This window comes from Mauremys reevesii, unplaced genomic scaffold (assembly GCF_016161935.1).
Source record: "Mauremys reevesii isolate NIE-2019 unplaced genomic scaffold, ASM1616193v1 Contig71, whole genome shotgun sequence".
NCBI lineage: Eukaryota > Metazoa > Chordata > Testudines > Geoemydidae > Mauremys > Mauremys reevesii.
In genome coordinates this window covers 281,347-300,483 of record NW_024100886.1, presented here as the reverse complement: position 1 = coordinate 300,483, position 19,137 = coordinate 281,347, and the positions used below count along the sequence as shown (strand labels likewise).

General features: G+C 53.7%; 3 non-coding genes across 3 annotated transcripts; 1 reads left to right on the top strand and 2 right to left on the bottom strand.

The window, feature by feature from the left end:
• Positions 1-953: 953 nt before the first annotated feature.
• TRNAC-ACA lies at positions 954-1,025 on the bottom strand. Its single transcript has one exon. It is a non-coding gene; the product is annotated as a tRNA-Cys (tRNA).
• A 1,979-nt stretch (positions 1,026-3,004) lies between these two features.
• TRNAS-AGA lies at positions 3,005-3,086 on the top strand. Its single transcript has one exon. It is a non-coding gene; the product is annotated as a tRNA-Ser (tRNA).
• Positions 3,087-7,993: 4,907 nt separating this feature from the next.
• On the bottom strand, positions 7,994-8,075 carry TRNAS-AGA. Its single transcript has one exon. It is a non-coding gene; the product is annotated as a tRNA-Ser (tRNA).
• Between the last annotated feature and the right edge of the window lie 11,062 nt (positions 8,076-19,137).

Sequence of the window (19,137 nt, the reverse complement as noted above, 5' to 3'; positions counted from 1 at the left end):
TTGGGTCCTATTCCCAACTCTGCCATTGACTGGCTGTGTGACCTAAGACAAGTCAATTCTCCTTTCTCAGCCTTAGCTTCTCCCTCTTTCAAGTAGGGATAATAATGATCCGCTCCTACCTACCTTACGGTATGTGGAGGCAGGGCTGGCTCTAGGTTTTTTACCTCCCCAAGCAAAAAATTTTTGTCTGCCCTCCCATCGCCCTGCTGCCCGAGCCCTGGGTTCTCCCCTCCCCACCCCTGCACCCTCTGCCTCCCCAGCCCTGGGCTCTACCTCCTGACCCTCACCCCCCTGCCACGGGCTCTACCTCGTGACCCTCACCCCCCCTGCCACCCCAGCCCTAGGCTCTCCCCCACATACACCCTGTGCTGCCCCAGCTCTTGACTCTCCCCTTCCCCCCTACCAGTGCTCCCCCACCCACACACCTCCTGCTGCCCCAGCCCTGGGCTCCTCCCCCCACCTGCACCGTCCTTCCACCCCAGCTCTGGGTCACTGGTAACTTGCTCCCAGTTTAATAGAATAGAAAAAAGAGAGGATTGAATGTGTAACAGGGAGTTTCGTAAATCTTGGTTATTTTATTTTTGCAACAGGCTCCTGTCCACCTCCAGTAGAATTTTCAGTCCCAATGGCAACTTACTTACCAAATGTAATACAGACTAGTCCATTCCTCCCAAGTGGATGTGGTTCTTGTTCTTCTGCACGTTGTATCCCATGGAGGCCAAGGACCTGCAAATGTGTCTTCATGTGCCTTTGTTTCATTGATGAAAACATAAGCTAGACACTTAGAGGATTGGAACTGCTTTCATCAGAGGGACATGTTTGCTAGGTTTTTATGTATTTGCACGGGAAAATGTTGAGTGTTTCCATTTATTTCAGGCATCCCTAGTCAGTGGAGCTCTTGAACATAATGGAAATGGATATGCAATTATTTTTGTTGAAAGACCAGGCTTTTAAGGGAGTACTTGGATTTGAACCAAGGACCACTTGATCTGTAGTCAAACACTCTACCACTGAGCTATACCCCCTGATAATTACATTGGCAAGTCAGTGATCTTAAGGATCTTGAAAACTGAGAGTGGAGTTTGTTTCTTCCACACCAGTGTTGCTGTCTGTGCATCCCGGAGCTATGGGGTGAGTGGGGAAGGCCCACAACTAGCTTGTCATTATCAGCAAAGGAGCAGCCGACATCAGGACCAACGAGACGTGTTGGTGGCCCATTAAGAAGAATCCACTCTCCCAGAGACTTCTCACCGAGGGCACGGTACACAATGGGGGCTACCTACCCGCCACGTCCCATCAAGGGTCTTTCTAGTCCCACGTCAGTGTTACCCAATTTCTAATCAGTCTTTGGCCCAGATTCCCTCCCTGAGCGGCACCAGCACATGCCTGGGCCCCTGCTAGTGTTAAATCTGCCTTGAGCTGGGACCCAGCTTGGCAAAGAGCCTGCAGCCCCCTCTGTGCTGGGGAGTGAGAGCAGCCCTGGCACTGGGCAGGGCAGCCCTGACGGAATGAACCCAATGTGCCCGTGAGGCCCTGATCCAGAACCTCTGCCAGGCAGCTTGTGCTGCTCGGGCGTCTCTAGTCTCCGGCGAGGATTCAAAGCTTCTCTGCTCCAGGGGAACCCCTGCGGGAGGGGGGCAGGGCACCTGCAGGATAAATCTTCCTGCTGGCAGAGCCCCGGTCCCCTCCTCATGGGCACAGGGCGTTGCACACGGCACCCACCACATGCACACACCCCTTTGTGGGGAGAATCAGCTCCGGGATATTGGGGTCAAACCCTTCCCACCTCCTCCCTGCAAACCTTCTCCTGGCTTCAGTGAGGGAATGGGGGCGTGAGGGGCTAGTGCGGTAACAGCAGCAGCGTGGCCGTGGGGCTCGGCCGGTGGCTGGGGCCAGTCACCTGAGCATGAACCCAGCCGACCCCAGGAGATGGACCCGGGTCACCAGCCCAACCCACCACGCGGCTGCTGCCGCTGCTCCGTTAGTGCGCGAGCTCCCACAGACCACGCTGGGGAGAGCCCCCAGCTGCAGGAGAGACGCCCCTGAGTGCCTGGCAGGGCCCAGCTCCTGGCTGACCTGCACTGCTGGGGGTCAGGGGGCTGGGTGACAGGGGGGCGTTGGCTCTGGGGTGGGACTGTCACTTCCCCCCCTGCCAAGCCAACAGGATCACAGCAAACGAAACCAGCTCGGCCGGCAGGGGAAAAGTTCAGTCCAGGGCCTGGTGCATTCTGGGAGCAGGGGCGGTGCAGAGAAAGGGCAGATACGGGGCAGCTCTGAACACTCTGCGCAGAACTGCCTGTCCTGTCCCGCAGCCCCTGTTACAGGGGGCTTTTAGCCATAGTTTTAATCAGGCCAATAAATTGAAACAAACCCCTGTTAAATCATTGCTCAGCCCGAGTCCTTCACCTGCATTCCTTAGGGCATTGGGTGTTTCATTTCCTGCCTCCATTTCACACAGAGACACAATTTCCTTTGCACAGATCCGTGAACAGCAAAACCTCACTGTGTCTCTGGTCTGAGCCAGGGTGTTCGATTCCAGTGAACCCTTCTCTCCTGCAATGCAATGGTCAGACAGAGGGGACATGGCACCTGCATCCCTGGCAAGGGCTCTTTCTTTCTGCTGCTGTTGTTAGTCCATGAAACATCAAGGGTGGAATGCAATGCTGAGTTCATGAACCAACCCTCTGAAATAGTTCAGTGCCCCAGAGAAATCCTGCTGCCTGCTATTGGAAGGATGTGCTGGAGATTTGAATGGGAAAGGGACTGTCTGAATTGTCAGAGTGGGGAATGAACAACAATCTACAGCAATGTCATTAACACAAACACACTCTCATCCTGCTCCAGCCGGAAGGGAAATGGGCAGGAATTCTCGCTGTTCAGCCCAGGACACACTTACACTGATGCGCAGCCGTGAGTGTGCTGGGGAAGCTGGTCTGGGCAAACAATTTGAAGTGACAATTCAGTGAGAACAGAATCATCATGTAGGGAAATGGGTGTATGTCAAGTGGTTGTGGCTGAGTGGTTAAGGCGATGGACTAGAAATCCATTGGGGTCTCCCTGCGCAGGTTCAAATCCTGCCAACTACGCAAGCGCTGCGCTGCTGTTATTATTACCCTAGTCTTAGTACCTGAGCATCCACAGTGCAAACTGCAGCCAGATCTACTTTCACTCTGTCTACACTTAAAATGCTGCTGTGGCATTGCTATAGCACTTTGGAGTAGACAGTGACTGGAGGGGTTTTCCCATCCCTGTAATAGCTGCATTGACAGAACAATTCTTCCTTTTAGTTAGCACTATCTAATCCGGGCTTAGGTCACCTTAATTCTATGGGTTTGGGGGGAGGGGGGATTCGCACCCTGAGAGACGTCGCTCTGCCAGTTCAGTGCCCAGCGTACACCAGCCCTTAGATCCCTCTTGGTATTTCAATGCAGGCACTGACCTGTGAGAGGAAAACATCAGCTCACAAACACAGGGACTGAATTCCCCACATTTAATCTCGCTGCACTTTCCAAAAAGTCACGAAATTCAATTCATTCTTGCTAGGACAGAGAAAAAATAAGTGACACTAAGTTTTTGGCTTGGTTAAATAAAACTAAGTGTTTAATTAATATAGTAAAAATCTGCACTGATTCCTCTAACTAACCCCATCGCGTGAAATAGGAACAGAGACAAATCTTGTCAGTGATGACTAATTTCGCAAATGATCTTCCCATTATTAATTGGAGGTCTGGGCATCTCCAGTGTCATTGCTCTGCATTCACCTTCCCCTAGAATTGTTCTCGGACATTCACCTTCCTCTGCAGCGTGGGGCTTGGGTCACTTGCTGAAGAATTCCCTGCACCTTGAGGTCTTTAAGCCACGAGTTGAGAACTTCAGTAACACAGACATAGGTTAGGGGTTTGTTCCCATTAAATGCTGTTGTGGGACATTCCCAGACCTGGAAATGTACCAACAACAGAATTTGAAGAGCAAACCTGGCTCCCCGCACCAGGTGGGATTTGAGTGTTTTGTCCCTGTCACTTAGTCTTTGTCAATAGTACAGATGCCATGGGCAGGACTCCAGGCTCTGCTTGTGGGATCCTGGCCCAGGGGCTGGGGTGGGGGGGCGGTGGAGAAAGAATTGTAGATTCTGACCTGCACTCTGGAGAGGAGGTAATAAGTGAAGGGGGCATTTTTGACTGCTCCCCTGCCTCAGTGTCCCCAGGGCTGGAATTCTACATTCCACGGGGGCAAATAAGGGGGTGATGCCATTTGGTTAATGAAAACCAGTGATCCATGTGAGGTTTGAACTCACAACCTTAGCATAGCTCCTCACAGCACTGCTGTATAAGTAGTGTGCGCTAACCAATTGCGCCACTGGAACACTTTTTAATTTTGGTTTTCCGAGACCCCTAGGTTGATACAGGCAAGGAGTGATCCCAAAGACTTCACAGTGCAGCTGAGAGCAGGGGTTAAGAGCAGGTAGCGACAAGTGTTGTACTCGGTGGGGTGGATTCTTCTTAATGGTTCCAGGCACCATCTGACCCTTTTGTTCTTCCCTGTGTAATAACAGAGCTGGTTAAGACTCAATGGAGAGTCTTGCTGCAGACCAACAGATCTGAAATCACTGATAAGCAGCTCTACGCATTAGTCCTGCTTTGGGACAGTGTCTCTCATGCAACCAACAGTTAGCTAGTCTAGCTCAGGGTCCAGCTCAACTTCCACCACGGTCCACTGGCCAAGGGCGGCTCTAGGCATTTTGCCGCCCCAAGCATGGCAGGCAGGCTGCCTTCGGTGGCTTGTCTGCAGAGGGTCCGCTGGTCCCGCGGCTTTGGAGGCACGCCCGTGGGAGGTCCGCCGAAACTGCGGGACCAGCGGACCCCCCGCAGGCACGCCTGTGGGAGGCAGCCTGCCTGTCGCCCTCGCGGCACCAGCAGAGCGCCCCCCCGCGGCTTGCCGCCCCAAGCACGCACTTGGCGTGCTGGGGCCTGGAGCCGCCCCTGCCACTGGCCCCCAGTCCTCTTCTGCCACCAGGTCAACCCGGAACTCAGGCAGGAATGGGGTGAGGAAGCAAGTCAAGCTGAGCAAGGCAGGCAAAAGTGACTCTTGCCTTCAAGGGCTGCTCACAATGACGTCCTTTTTCTGTGCAACTGCTGCAAAAACATCCCAGGCAGAGAAGCAGCAGGCCAAAATGCTGCTCTATAGCTGCCAAAGTAACTCAGTTGGGAGAGTGTTAGACTGAAGATCTAACAGTCCCTGGTTCAATCCCAGGCTTTGGCGGGCCCTTTGATCCCTCTTTGTGCAGTGCTGGCTTGTTTTCTGGGAGCACAGTGGTCTCTGCACCCAAGGTGAGTCCCTGAGCTTGGGCTCTGCAGTAGGAAAAGATAGTGTGGGCTTCTTCTGCTAGTTGGCCCACCTGACCTTTAAGGATGAGAGCTGTCTTTCTCAATATCTCAGGAAAAGAGTGAGGCAAGGCAGCCCTCAGGAATGGTGCCAGAGGGCTGCTAGGCAGGGATTGGGGATGAAAACTCCTCTGTGCAGTTGAGCAAGGGCAGTACCAGGGAAGGGGCATCTGTAAAAGTGGCCATGTGGAAGATGGCAGGGGTTTGGGGGCCCAGGAGGAGGTGCTTGATGCCCAGTGCCTTGGGTATGGTGGGTGTTCAGGAAATGCACATTCATGACTTTAGGGTAGCGTGATGGGCAGAGGGTGATTGGAGGAAGGGCCCATCTCTCTGGTCCTCCTGGCCAGGGAAGAACCATGGGGTTGTAGTCTTGTTTTTCACAGAAGGTGCTGGAGGGCATTACTGGTAGACTTTGTGCTCTGTGGAAAGTGTGTATGGTTCCCTGTTAAGGCGTGAACGGGAAGATCAATGGAAGGGACTAGCTCCCTTCCTCTGGACAACAAGATGTTTGGTCTGGGGAGGGGGGGATTTTAATTGTGTCAGCTGGCCTGAGGACCACTGGTCCCGTTTTCCCAACTGTCAGCCCCACTGAGAATGTTTTGGGGTCACTCCTTGCCTGTATCAGCCTAGGGGGTCTCAGAAAATCACAATTAACAGGTGCTCCAGTGGCGCAATTTGTTAGCGCACAGTACTTATAGGGCAGTGCTGAGAGAAGCTATGCTGAAGTTGTGAGTTCAAGCCTTATCTGGAGCACTGGTTTTCATTAACCAAGTGGCATCACTCCCTCATTTGACTCTGTGGAATGTGGAATTCCAGCCCTGGGGACACTGAGGAGGGGAGGAGGCAGAAATGCCCCCTTCACTTATTAGCTTCTCTCCAGAGCACAGGTCAGAATCTACCATCCTTTCTCCCGCCCAGCCCCTGTGCCAGGATCCCTCAAGCAGAGCCTGGAGTCCTGCCCCTGGCGTCTGTACTATTGACACAGACTAAGTGACAGGGACAAAACACTCAAATCCCGCCTGGTGCGGGGAGCCAGGTTTGCTCTTCAAATTCTGTCATTGGTACATTTGCAGGCCTGGGAATGTCCCACAACCGCATTGAATGGGAAGCTGCCTGCAGAACAGTTACACTGCACAGAGCTCCTGTGGAGGAGGGGTGGGAATTAGTAACATTTTGAGGATCGTTTAGGAAATGAGCCTTTGCTGACAAGGTTTGTCTCTGTTCATATTTCACCTTCAGGTGTTATGCTGAGGGATCTTTAGTGTATTTTTGGGAGGTTAATAACTATCTCCTCAACTTTATTTACTCATCTTAAAAATTGGTGTCACTTGATTTTTGCATCTCCCTATGAAAATACAACTGACAAGTGTGGATTTCTACAGGGGGTCATGATGTTATAGTTGGGGGATTCAGTCTCTGTACTTCTGTGGGGGGGGGTTGCTTTTTTACAGCTGCCTCATGGCCAGGCACACTGGGGTGTTAGCTGCACCCACTGTCCTTGCCAGGGGCCCCTGCTGAACCCTGGGCGGCTGCACTGCCATGCTGGGGTGACTCTGCAGGGGGAGAAACTGCTATGGAGCAATGTAGAGCAGGTGCAGGAAGGAGACGGGGTCACTATTCACATTCTGAACTGCACAATTTTCCAAATTTGGGACTAGATTCATAGATTCATAGACTTAAGGTCAGAAGGGACCATTATGATCATCTAGTCTCACCTCCTGCACAATGCAGGCCACAGAATCTCACCCACCCACTCCTGTAACAAACCCCTGCCGTATGTCTGAGTTATTGAAGTCCTCAAATTGTGGCTTAAAGACCTCAAGGTGCAGGGAATCCTCCAGCAAGTGACCCCGTGCCCCATGCCACAGAGGAAGTCGAATGTCCGAGAACAATTCCAGGGGAAGGTGAATGCAGAGCAATGACACTGGAGATGCCCAGACCTCCAATGGGGGCAGCGTGGAAATTAGTAATGGGAAGATCATTTGTGAAATTAGTCGTCACTGACAAGATTTGTCTCTGTTCCTATTTCACGCTGTGGTGTTAGTTAGAGGAATCAGGACAGATTTTTACTATATTAATTAAACACTTAATTTTATTTAATCAAGCCCAAAACTTTATTTAACCAAGACAAAAACTTAGTGTCACTTATTTTTTCTCTGGCCTAGCAAGAATGAATTGAATGTTGTGACTTTCTGGAAAGTGCAGCGAGATTAAATGTGGGGAATTCAGTCTCTGTGTTTGTGAGCTGATGTTTTCCTCTCACAGGTCAGTGCCTGCATTGAAATACCCAGAGGGATCTAAGGGCTGGTGTACGCTGGGCACTGAACTGGCAGAGCGACGTCTCTCAGGGTGTGACCCACCCCCAAACCCATAGGGTTAAGGTGACCTAAGCCCGGGTTAGATAGTGCTAATTAAAAGGAAGAATTGTTCTGTCTATGTAGACATTACACAGATGGGAAAACCCCACCAGTTACTGTCTACTCCAAAGTGCTATAGCAGTGCCACAGCAGCATTTTAAGTGTAGACAGAGTGAAAATAGATCTGGCTACAGTTTGCACTCTGAATGCTCAGGAACTAAGTCTATAGTAATAACAACAACAACACAGTGCTTTCGTAGTTGGCAGGATTTGAACCTGCGCAGGGAGACCCCAATGGATTTCTAGCCCATCGCCTTAACCACTCGGCCACAACTACTTGATGTAGACTGATATCATTACATGATGATTCTGTTCTCACTGAATTGTCACTTCAAATTGCTCAGACCAGCTTCCCCAACACACTCACGGCTGCACATCAGTGTAAGTGTGTCCTTGGGTGAACAGCGAGAATTCCTGCCCATTTCCCTTCTGGCTGGAGCAGGATGAGAGTGTGTTTGTGTGAACGACATTTCTGTAGATTGTTGTTCATTCCCCACTCTGACAATTCAGACAGTCCCTTTTCTAGTCAAATCTCCAGCACATCGTTCCAATAGCAGGGGGCAGGATTTCTCTGGGGCACTGAAATATTTCTGGGGGCTGGTGCGTGAACTCAGCCTTGCATTCCACCCTTGATGTTTCATGGACTAACAACAGCAGCAGAAAGAAAGAGCCGAGCCAATATCTCCCTGGCAGGGATGCAGGTGCTACGTCCCCTCTGTCTGACCATCGCCACTGCAGGAGAGAAGGGTTCACTGGAATCGAATGTCCTGGCTCAGACCAGAGACACAGGGAGGTTTTGCTGTTCATGGATCTGTGCAAAGGAAATTGTTTCTCAGTGTGAAATTGAGGCAGGAAATGAAACATCCACATGGTGGCCCAATGCTCTAGGGAATGTGGGTGAAGGACTCGGGCTGAGAAATTATTTAACGGGTTTGTATCAATTTATTGCCCCGATTAAAATCTATGGCTAAAAGGCAGCCACTGTTGTTAGTACTTGTACCGGTGTAGGGACACCCCAGTGGGTGTCAAGTCCATTGCCTTCACCAGGGGCAGTCAATTATTTTATCAAGGTACAAATTTCTTGGCGAAGGCCTAGACTCCAGAGAAAACAATACACTGCTGATAAGAAGAAGTACATCAAAAGATTTTGCAGCCACCATGGGCATAACTATGATGTGTCGTGTTTCACTCTTTATACCTGGCGCCACCTCCTTTCCCTTTAGCCTTGTAGTTGACCAAGGGCAAAGCTGAACATCTCCTCAGATACCAGGGAGTGTTTATGTCCATTCCTGCGAGCTACACAGGGGTTTGATGTTGCTGCTTTCAGTCCTCTGGCTCTGCCGGGATAAGGAACAATTCAGGCTGTCACTGAACTGAAGGAGGAAGATCAGTTTTTGACAGGCAGAGGGACGCCTCCTCTTAAAGGTGTTTGTCTGGCTGGCAGTCCTGGTTCCCAGGTCTCGTCCGTGGGGCTCCAGCAGTTTTGACCGGGTCACTCCCTTGGCCACACCGGCTGCCCCCAGGCGCTTCCCCCCCAGGGGCTCCGGCAGTGCAGCGGAGCTGAGCAGCATCTGCCTGCTCGCTCCAGTGGCTGCCGGCCCCTCCCCATGGCAGGGCAGGGTGGGTCTGTGCCTCCGCGCACTGCCCCCGCCCCGAGCCCCTGCAGCCAATGGGACGCTGTGGGGGTGATGCCTGGGGGCAGCAGAACATGGAGGCCCCCCAGCCTGCCCTGCCTTGGAGCCCCAGGTAAGCGCCACACCCCTGACTCCCTCCGAGAGCCTGCACCACCATCCCCTCCCCACATACCCCCTCCTCCCCGCAAACTCCCTCCCAGAGCCTGCACCCCGGTCCACACACACCTGACCCCAACTCCCTCCCACAGCCTGTGCCCCTCCCTCCACACAAACCCTCCCGCCCGCCCTCATCTCCCTCCCAGAGCCTGCACCCCCACCCCGCCTCCTATTCCCCCTACTTCCTATCCCAGCCCAGAGCCTGCACCCAGCACCCAAACTCCCAGAGCCGTACAAGGAATTTTTGTGCCCAAGGCAAGGGCCGGCTCCAGGCTCTTTGGCAGCGGGTCCTTGAGTTCCTGTCAGAGGGAAGGACCTGCCACTGAATTGCCACCGCCGCTTCATTTGTTCTTCGGTGGCAATTCAGCAGCGGGTCCCTGAGTCCCTCTCGGAGAGAAGGACCCACTGCCGAATTGCTGCCGAAGAAGTGGCAGCGGTAGAGCTGCCGCCGAAGCGCCGCTGATCGTGGTAGAGCTGCGCCCCTTCACTTTGCGCGCCCGAGGCAAGTGCCTCACTCGCCTCACCCTTGTTACAGCGCTGCAAACTCCATCCCAGAGCCTGCCCCCCAGAACCCCTCCCCCACCCAAACTCCCTCCCAGAGACCAGCCTCTCACCCCTTCTGCACCCAAACTCCCCCCAGAGCCTGCACCCCTCCTGCACCCCAATCCCCAGCCCAGGGCCTGCACCCTAGACCTCCTCTCCCCTCCCAAACTCCCTCCCAGAGCCTTAGGCAGGTTGGGGAATGGAGTTTTGGGGATGGGTTCTGGGCGGTATGAGTGACATTATTGGCCCACTGGGAGGACTGGAGGACTGGCCCTGGCCCTAAGGTAAACTGAGGTTGAGACCCTGCTTTAAGGGATTGGAGCAACGCTGGAGAGACTGACGGGCAGGGAGCTGGGGAGCTGTGTGTGCTCCAAGGAGAGTTGTTGTTGTGCTCTGGTGACACAGAGCGGGGGTGGGGAGTTTGTAAGCTGTGGTGTTTGTACAGAGATAAAGTTTACTAACCTCCTGGTTAAAAACTGTTCCTGCTGTGGGCTATACAGGACACTCTTTGTTGAGAGTAGAGCTCAGTGGGTGAATGTTTCCCTGCAGGGTAATAGATTCCTAGTTCCAATCCAAGTGATTCCCTTAAAAAGCTTTTTCAAATGAAAATCGATTTCCAGACCCATCTCCAGTATGTTCAGGAGTTCGCTGAATGGGGGCAGGGGGCTTGAAATGAATTTAAACACTCAGCATTTTCCTGTGCAAATGAATAAAGACCTAGCAGAGCTGTCCAGCAGCTGAAATCAGTTCCAGTCCTCGGCGTCTCTAAGAGGGACACTCGGTAGCTGAGGCATGTGGGACACCTCTGTGGTGAGGACAGGTGAAAAAATGCTGGACTCAATGAAAGCTGAGACCATAGGAGGGGAAGGTGAACGGCAGCACCACACAGGGTCATAACACTCAGACACGGGGCTTCACTGTCACTGCCCCTGTGTTTTCCATCATTTCTATCCTAAGGAACACACCCTCCCCCTCCCCCTCACACTGTCACACACAACCTTCTCCCCTTGAGCCCCATCCCACCCCTACCCCGCTCCCCCCCACACGCCATGGGACACAGCCTCTCGGTGACTCTCCCAGATGGGGGCTTGTCTCTGCATCTCCCCATCAGGGGAGCAGAGAGCCGAAAGGGCCACAGGAGACCAATGGAGCTAGGCAGGGATAGAAAAGACTTCCCCTCCCTTCCCAAGAGTCCCGTTAATCTCCCCCATGGGACGTTCCAGCACCAGGTGGGCTCAAAGCACCAACCTTCCCCTGAGCAACGGAAGGGGGAACCAGCTCTTTCACATGGAAGGAGACTCCCCACCTCTGCTGCTGCCATCCTGCAGCCTTTAATATGGATTTGTTTTAGCTAATGCAACCCCCCACACTCCACTAATCCATCCATGAAACATGGAGACAAACTCCTGCAGGTAGTGTCCAGTGGTGCAATGGGTTAGTGCCCAGGACTTTCAGAGCAGTGCTGAGTGGAGTCATGCTGAGGTTGTGAGTTCAAACCTCATCTACAGCACTAGCTTTCTTTAAGCAAATAGCTTCTGCCAATCATTTTGCCTGCAGAAAATACAATTGCAGCTCAGAAGACACCGAGGTCCCCTTGCTTTACAGAGAGCAGGGCAGATTCCACAGATCTACCAGGCTCTGCTCTCCACCAGCCGCCTGTGTCAGGAGGGGTCAAGCAGAGCCCAGAGCACTGCCCCCGACTCCCCCTCAGTCTTTGCTCCCCAAGCCACCTTTGTGCTCACCCTCTTCGCTGTCAGACTCAAACCCTGCCTGGCTTTCTGTATGTCGGTGTGGTTTTCGTCTGTTGTGTTGATGTGCATGTGGGTCCTGTGTGATTTTTGTGGATGCCATATAGTTTTGTGTGTGTGTGTGTGTGACTTTTGCATGCAGATTGTTTTTTGCTAAGTATTCTTTTGGTATGTGATTTTTGTGCTTTCCTGTTGTGGGCTTTTGCTGTATTTTTGGTGTGGATTTGTTCTATGTTTTGTGTGGCTTTTCCCTTATGCACTGATGAGCTGCCAAAATAGTAACAACCGGTTCCCTCCTTCATGAGGGGGTCGTGCCCCATCCAACCCCCCATGTTTTTGACACCCCCCCCGGGACCCCTGACCCATCCCCCCATTCCCTGTCCCCTGACTGCCCTTTGCAGCCCCATCCAACCCCTCCTCTCATTCTTGATGGCCCCCCGGGACCTCTGCCCCATCCAACCACCCCTTCTCTCTGTCCCTGAGTGCCCCCACCACCTCATCCAACCCCTGCTCCTTCCTGATTGCCCCCCGGGATCCTTGCCCCCATTCAATGCCCCTGTTCCCTGCCCTCTGACCGCCCTGACCTCTATCCACCCCCCCCACAACCCACCAAACACCCCCTCCCTGCTCCCTGTCCCCTTACCACACTGCCTGGGGCCGGAGCCGTGGGGTCTGACTCCCCGGGCCAGGCCGGCACCGGAGCCGCGGGGCCCGACTCCCCGGGCCGGGCCGGCACCAGGGCAGGCGCCACCGGGCCCAACTCCCCGGGCCGGGCCGGCACCGGGGCTGGAGCCACTGGGCCCACCTCCCCGGGCTGGGCCAGCACCGGGGATGGAGCCGCGGGCCCCGACTCCCCGGGCCGGGCTGGCACCAGGGCTGGAGCCGCTCTGCTGGCACCAGGGCCGGAGCCTCGGGTCCAGAGCTGGGCTGGGTCCGAGCCGCGCAGCCAGAACCAGCCCGAGCCAGGGGTACTTGGCTGGGGCACTCGGCTGGGGCCTGGGGGAGCCGTCCCGCCCGCACCCGGCTTACCTGCCTGTTGCTGCTGCTGCTGCTTTTTTCAGGCTTCCCGTGAACATTTGATTCGCGGGAAGCAGGAGAAGGGGAGGAGAAGGAGGGCGGATCATTCAGGGGAGAGGGGGAGGTGAGCTGTGGCCGGGGGCCGGGCAGACAGCTGCCCGAGCCTTTGTTAAATTTAAAAGCTTTTTAGAACCGGTTGTCCTGGAACAATTCTAATTTAAAATTTAACAACCGGTTCTTGCGAACCGGTGCAAACCGGCTGGAGCTCACCGCTGTGTCTATGGCTCTGTGTGCTGTGTGGGTTTGGTCTTTGTTTATGTCTGTGTGGGCCTGTGCAGTCTGTGATGTTCTCTTTCTCTCTATTTGTCTCTCTGTTTGTATCTTCATGTGTAAATTCACTGGAACTTTTCAAACACTCCACAGCTTTGCCAATTTTCACCAGGAATTTTACTCATTAACAAATTCTCACTTGTTCCCTACCAGTTGGTGACCATTGCCCCAGGGGCCTGTTAGTCTCAGGGTCCTGATTTCCCATTGACCCTTCCCCCTTCTAGTGGGACTGGGAACTGGCCAACAAAAAAACCCCCACTTAGTTTTAGTAAAAGGCCAACAGTCCCTTACACAAGCTGGGCCTGTGAGGGAGGGAGAGCTCAGTGGTTTGAGTACTGGCCTGCTAAACCCAGGTGTGTGAGCTCAGTCCTTGAGAGGGCCAATTAGGGATCTGGTATAAAAATCTGTCTGTGGATTGGCCCTGCTTTGAGCAGAGGGTTGGACTAGATACCTCCTGAGGTCCCTTCCAACCCTGGTATTCTATGATAGGGTCACCAATGTTCAGAGAAACTAGCACAAGCTGGTCCCATGGTGTAAGGGTTGGCATGCTGAAATCTGAGTTCAAATCTCAGTGGGACCTTGTGGTAAATCCCTGGAGATCCAAGTGCTTTCCTATCTCCAGCTGTCTAAGAATGAGCTGTTTACCTTGTGCTGAGTGACTCATCCCCACTGGAGCCAGGTCTTTGGTTGGAATGGGGTCTAGAAGTGGCTACGGTTTGACTGGGTGTTTGGGATTTATGATGCCCACAAGTTTGGCCCTTGTGCTTTCTACCACACTTTTCCTCTTGCCCACATGGCGCTTGAAGAAAGGAGTGTCAGGGCCAGGTTTCATAGTCAGGGAAAGGCAGGAGGGAGGAAGAGTCCCAGGCTGGAGCCCAGCACCTCTCCTCCTCTGGGCACCTACGACAGAGGTGGCTGGTGCTGACAGCTCCAAGGGAAGGCTTAAAAGCCACAGAGCAACCAAGGGCAGGGCAAGAGGAGGGGAGAACCATGCCTATGCGTGGCCAGCAGACAGCCACAGAGACACCCAGCCAGGCTGCTCCCTGGCATGTCAAACCCCACTGGAAACCACCCGCAGCCAGCTGCTGATGCTTTGTGGCCAACATCAGAAGATGGTAGGAAAGCAGGGCCAGCCTCCTGGTGGGGCCTCTTACTGTTCCCACTCAAGGTGCTGACTTTGGCAGTGGGGCAGGAGATTTTACCCCAAGAGGCTTTTCCCCAGCTGGCGAGAAGCAGAGAAACACCCAGGCTCCCAAGGTGCTATGTAGCAAGTACCCTCCAGCACAGGGACAGGCGCACACTTGGAAGAGGGAAACTGCTCCACACACTAGCCCGGGCAGCCGCCCATTTTCTTTGGCAAGTCAGGAAGGGCAAAGGCGAGACTGGAAGCACCTGGGGCTCATGCCCCAGCCTTTGCGACACCCAACCCCCAACTCCTTCCCGGGGCTCTAGCTGAAGCCAGAGCATTGGCCTGAGCGGCCAAGAAGAGGTTCCAGCCCTGAAGGGAGCAGGACTTTCAGGACAAAGGTAAAATTGCACAAGCACGAAGGGACTTGAACCCTCAATCGCCTGATCTAAAGTCAGACACCTTATCCGTTAGGCCACGTGGTCACAGAAGCAAAACCTTTCCAAGCAGTTATTTGGAAAAGGCAGACACAGTGTTTCTCACGTCCTCTACTGAATGGGGCCGAGACTCTCTGGGCACAAGAAGTCGAGTTCCCAGTGAGATGTGAGACAATTCTCTGGAGCCAGGTACAGGACTTTGGCAGGGAGGCTCAGGCATGAGGGATTGGGGTGCAGCGGACGGACCGGCTATCTAGGTGCTTAGATTTGGTCTCACTGAGGAGAAGGAGGAATCCTGCTGACAGGCAGTGGCTGTGGAGAAAAAGTGGTATGTCCAGGCTGCTCAGGTGTTCTTCTTCCAGCTCCTCATCTGGCTGAGCTGCTCCACCGGCCTGGACAAGTCCTCTGCATGCTCAGCAAATAGCTCAAGAGCCATTTTTGCCCAAACCTGTGCTGGGGGGTGAGCTTCTGTCTTCCCTGTCCTATCCGCGCTAGAGCAGACCACTAGATTGAGAGAGACAGTCAACAACTATTAAGGCTAAGATTATATAAAGGGGGGTCACAGAATTTGTGACTTTCAGAGATCTCAGTGACATTTTCCACCTCAGCCCTGGGGTAGCAAGTCTGGAGCTGTCGGCCGGTGGGGGGCCTCACAGCTCTCAGCCACCAGTGTCGGAAGGGGCTCCCACAGGCCCATGCCACCACGGATGGACCCCACAGCTCCCAGCTACTGTGGGTGGATCCTAGAGCTCCCAGCCATGGCAGGTTGTGCCGATTGGGTGTCCACACTAAGCTCGGCATCAATATGGTGATCCCGGGGAAGCTTGGCCTAAGGAGGGGTGAACTGGCCCAGGTCGGAAACAGAGCAGGTCAAAACTCCCGTGCTGATCAGTAGTGGGGTCGCGCCTGTGAATAGCCCCTGCAGCATAGCCTGGGCAAGACAGTGAGACACAGTCTCTTTTTAGACACCCTCCATCCCCCACAGAGACTTTAGGGGGGGATGGGAGCACCCATTGTGGGGATCCTGAACTGGTGGGAGGGAGGCACCATGTACCAGGGATCCCGAAACGCAGAACAGGGACACCCACACACCAGGTGTCTTGATTTACAAACTGCAAGTGATGATGAATTCACCACCTCCCTTGCGAAGCTTGTTCCACTAGATAATTAGCCTCAGGGTTAAAAAATGGTCATTTCCAGTTGGGATTTTCTGACATCGACTGCGAGCCAATGGGGTATTGTTCAGTCTTTGTCTGGTGAATTAAAGAACACTTCAAATCACATATACCCCCCTCTGGGAATTTGTAACCAGTGATTAAATCGCCTCTTAACCTCCAGTCAATGAAATCAATTGAGCTTCTTTAGTCTCTCGCTGGAGACATTTTCCTTGTTTTTAAAGGCAAAAATCCTGATCTTTCCAATGGGAGCTGCTGCTCCAATGTTCAGTTTGGGGAGGGATCTGGCTGCACTCAGAGATCTGCCCGCGGGTTAGAATCTGGGATCCGAAGGGTCGAACGCAAACAGCGTTTAGATGGGAACGTTAGTGCCGCCCCCGTGTGGCCAAAGACTAGAACTGACCAGCAGAGTTTACAGCTGGAGCCTGGGACGCTCCTGAACAAACTGGGCACAAAGCCTCTCGCGTGGGATCCTCGCTGTGCAGCAGGAGGCGGAGGGAAGCTGATTGTCAGGGCTCAGGGCAGCTCCCTGCCAGGCTGAGCCGGTGTCTGTGCTAAGCTCGGCATCAATCAGGTGATTCTGGGAAGTTCGGGGTCCCCGGGCTCCCAAAGGAGGGTGAAGCAGGTCACCCCTGGAGCAGGTTAAAGCTGCAGGGTGACAGTGGGGTTGCTGCCCCTGTGAACAGCTGCTGTAGCACTGCCTGGGCAGGACAGGGAGAGCCAGTTATACCCCCCCCCCAGCCTGTATCGGGGGATGGGAGCACTCACACCCTGGGGACCCACCCACCAGAGATCTACGGGTGGGAGAGTGGCACCCACACACCCAGGATGTTGTAGGGGGGGACAAGGGCAACCACACTCCGGGATCCTCTGCAGAGGGACGGACACCCACACAGCCAGGATTCTGTAGGGGGGGCAGAGGTACCCGGACACCTGGGCGGGGAAAGGGGGCACTGAAACATCCGGGATCTTACCTAGCAGGACAGCGGCGCCTGCAGCTCGACATGAGACGGGGGCGGGGGGAGCAGGAGCATTTCCCAGTTCCAGGCTGTCCCCGTCTGGCCAAGGCACAGAGCTCAAAAGCAGAGTTTAAAGCTCCAGCTGCCAGGCTGAGAAACAAGCTGGGCCCTGTGGCTGGTACCTGTGATACCAGCGCCTGGGGAGGCTGAGGCTGGCGGATCGCTTGAGCCCAGGAGTTCTGGGCTACAGGGGGCTGTGCTGATTGGGTGTCTGCACTAAGTTCAGCACCAATATGGTGATCCTGGGGGAGTTTGGGGTCTCCAGGTTGCCTAAGGAGGGGTGAACCAGCCCAGGTTGGAAACAAAGCAGGTCAAATCTCCTGTGCTGATCAGTAGTGGGATCGCACCTGTGAATAGCCCCTGCAGTGTAGCCTGGGCAAGACAGTGAGACACAGTCTCTTTTTAGACACACACACACCCCCCCCGCAGAGCCTGGAAGGGGGGATGGGAGCACCGACACGATGGGGAGTCTGACTTGGGGGGAGGGATGCCCCCCTGCAACACGGATCTTGAAAAGGGGAACAGAGACACCCACAGATCCCGGATGGGGGCAGGCAGGGGAAACCACACACTGGAGCTAGTTCATGGGGTGGGGGACAGAGACACCCACCAGAGATCCTGGATGGGAGCACCCACATGATGGGGATCTTGAACTGGGAGGAGGGAAGCACCATGTACCAGGGGTTCTGAAGGGGGAACAGGGACACCCACACACCAGGTGTCTTGCAGCAAGAGCTGCGGTCTTCATTTACACAGGGCAGTGATGGGGAATTAACCACGTCCCTTGCGGAGCTTGTTCCACTAGATGATTAGCCTCATTGCCAGGGCAGCTTCAGGAAGTGCGGGGCCCAATTCGAACAGTTTCGATGGGGCCCGGCAGGGATGACTAAAACAAAAAAACACTTAAAAAAACCCCTTTCGTTTCTTCCATGTATTATTTACTTTCCATGACTATATAAATAATAACAAAATTATCTATTACATACATTGCATCATATATTAATTAGCTGATTTGCACTTTCATATCAGGAAAATAATTTGTTTTGATAGTTGTACAACTGATTTTCTTCACTAATGTTTATTTTATTAAAATTTATAAAACATTTCCTTATTAATATAAAATTGCCCCCTTCTTCCCCCAGCGCCTTGGCCCCGTGGAAACAAACCCTCCTTCCCCAGCTCCGCCCCATCGAAACAAGGTTCGGTGGGGGCAGGAAGAAACTGCACATGGGGTGACCAGATCACAGCAGTAAAATAGGACCTGCCCCCTCCCTGCTGGGCCCCACCATCACACCCCTCTTCACCCCCTAGCCCCCCGCTGGCTTGCTGCGTCCCTCCTAGTCAGTCCCCACCCACCACTCACCTCCTTTCACCTTCTCCCTCGCCTGCCAGAAACCCCCATGCCCGCCCATAGGCGACAGGTTTGTATAATTTTTGGTGGGGCCCAAAATGGTGGTGCCCCCCCGCTCCCGCCCTGTAAGCCGATATAAAATGAAGCTACAACTCGTCAGTGCCACAAGATTACAAGGGTCAATTAAAAGTGGGAAGTCAGAAGTGGCACTTGCCTACTTCAATATATGGTATTATATTTTGTTGCACCTGTTGTGACAAAGTGGGAATGTTCTTAATGTTTTCTCTGAATACTGTGTGGGTGCCTCAGTTTCCCCTGCAAGATGCCAACTGAAGGTGTTGGGGACAAAGAGATCAGGTGGCCTCCTTGTCCAGAAGAGACCCAGAGGAGGGAGTGTCAGTTTGGAGCTGGCTGGGGAAATGGGGAGAGACACAGAACTTGGTTCTGGGCTCCCCACCCCACAAGATGGGCCTGAGTGAGGGGTCCTGTTTTCTGTACCAACAAGCTCTGTTTAAACTGTGTTCCCATCATCTAATAAACCTTCTGTTTTACTGTCTGGCTGAGAGTCACGTCTGACTGTGGAGTTGGGGGTGCAGGGACCTCTGGTTGCCCCAGGACCTGCCTGGGCAGACTGACTGCGTAAGGCGCATAGTGTGGAAGGGCTGAATGCTTCGAGGTCAGACCCAGGAAGGTGTAAGCTTCCTGCACTGGAGACAGTCTGCTCCGAGAGAGGAGGCTCTCCCAGAGTCCTGACTGGCTTTGTATGGAGTTGTTCCAAAGCATCCCAGCATCCCCTTCCACAC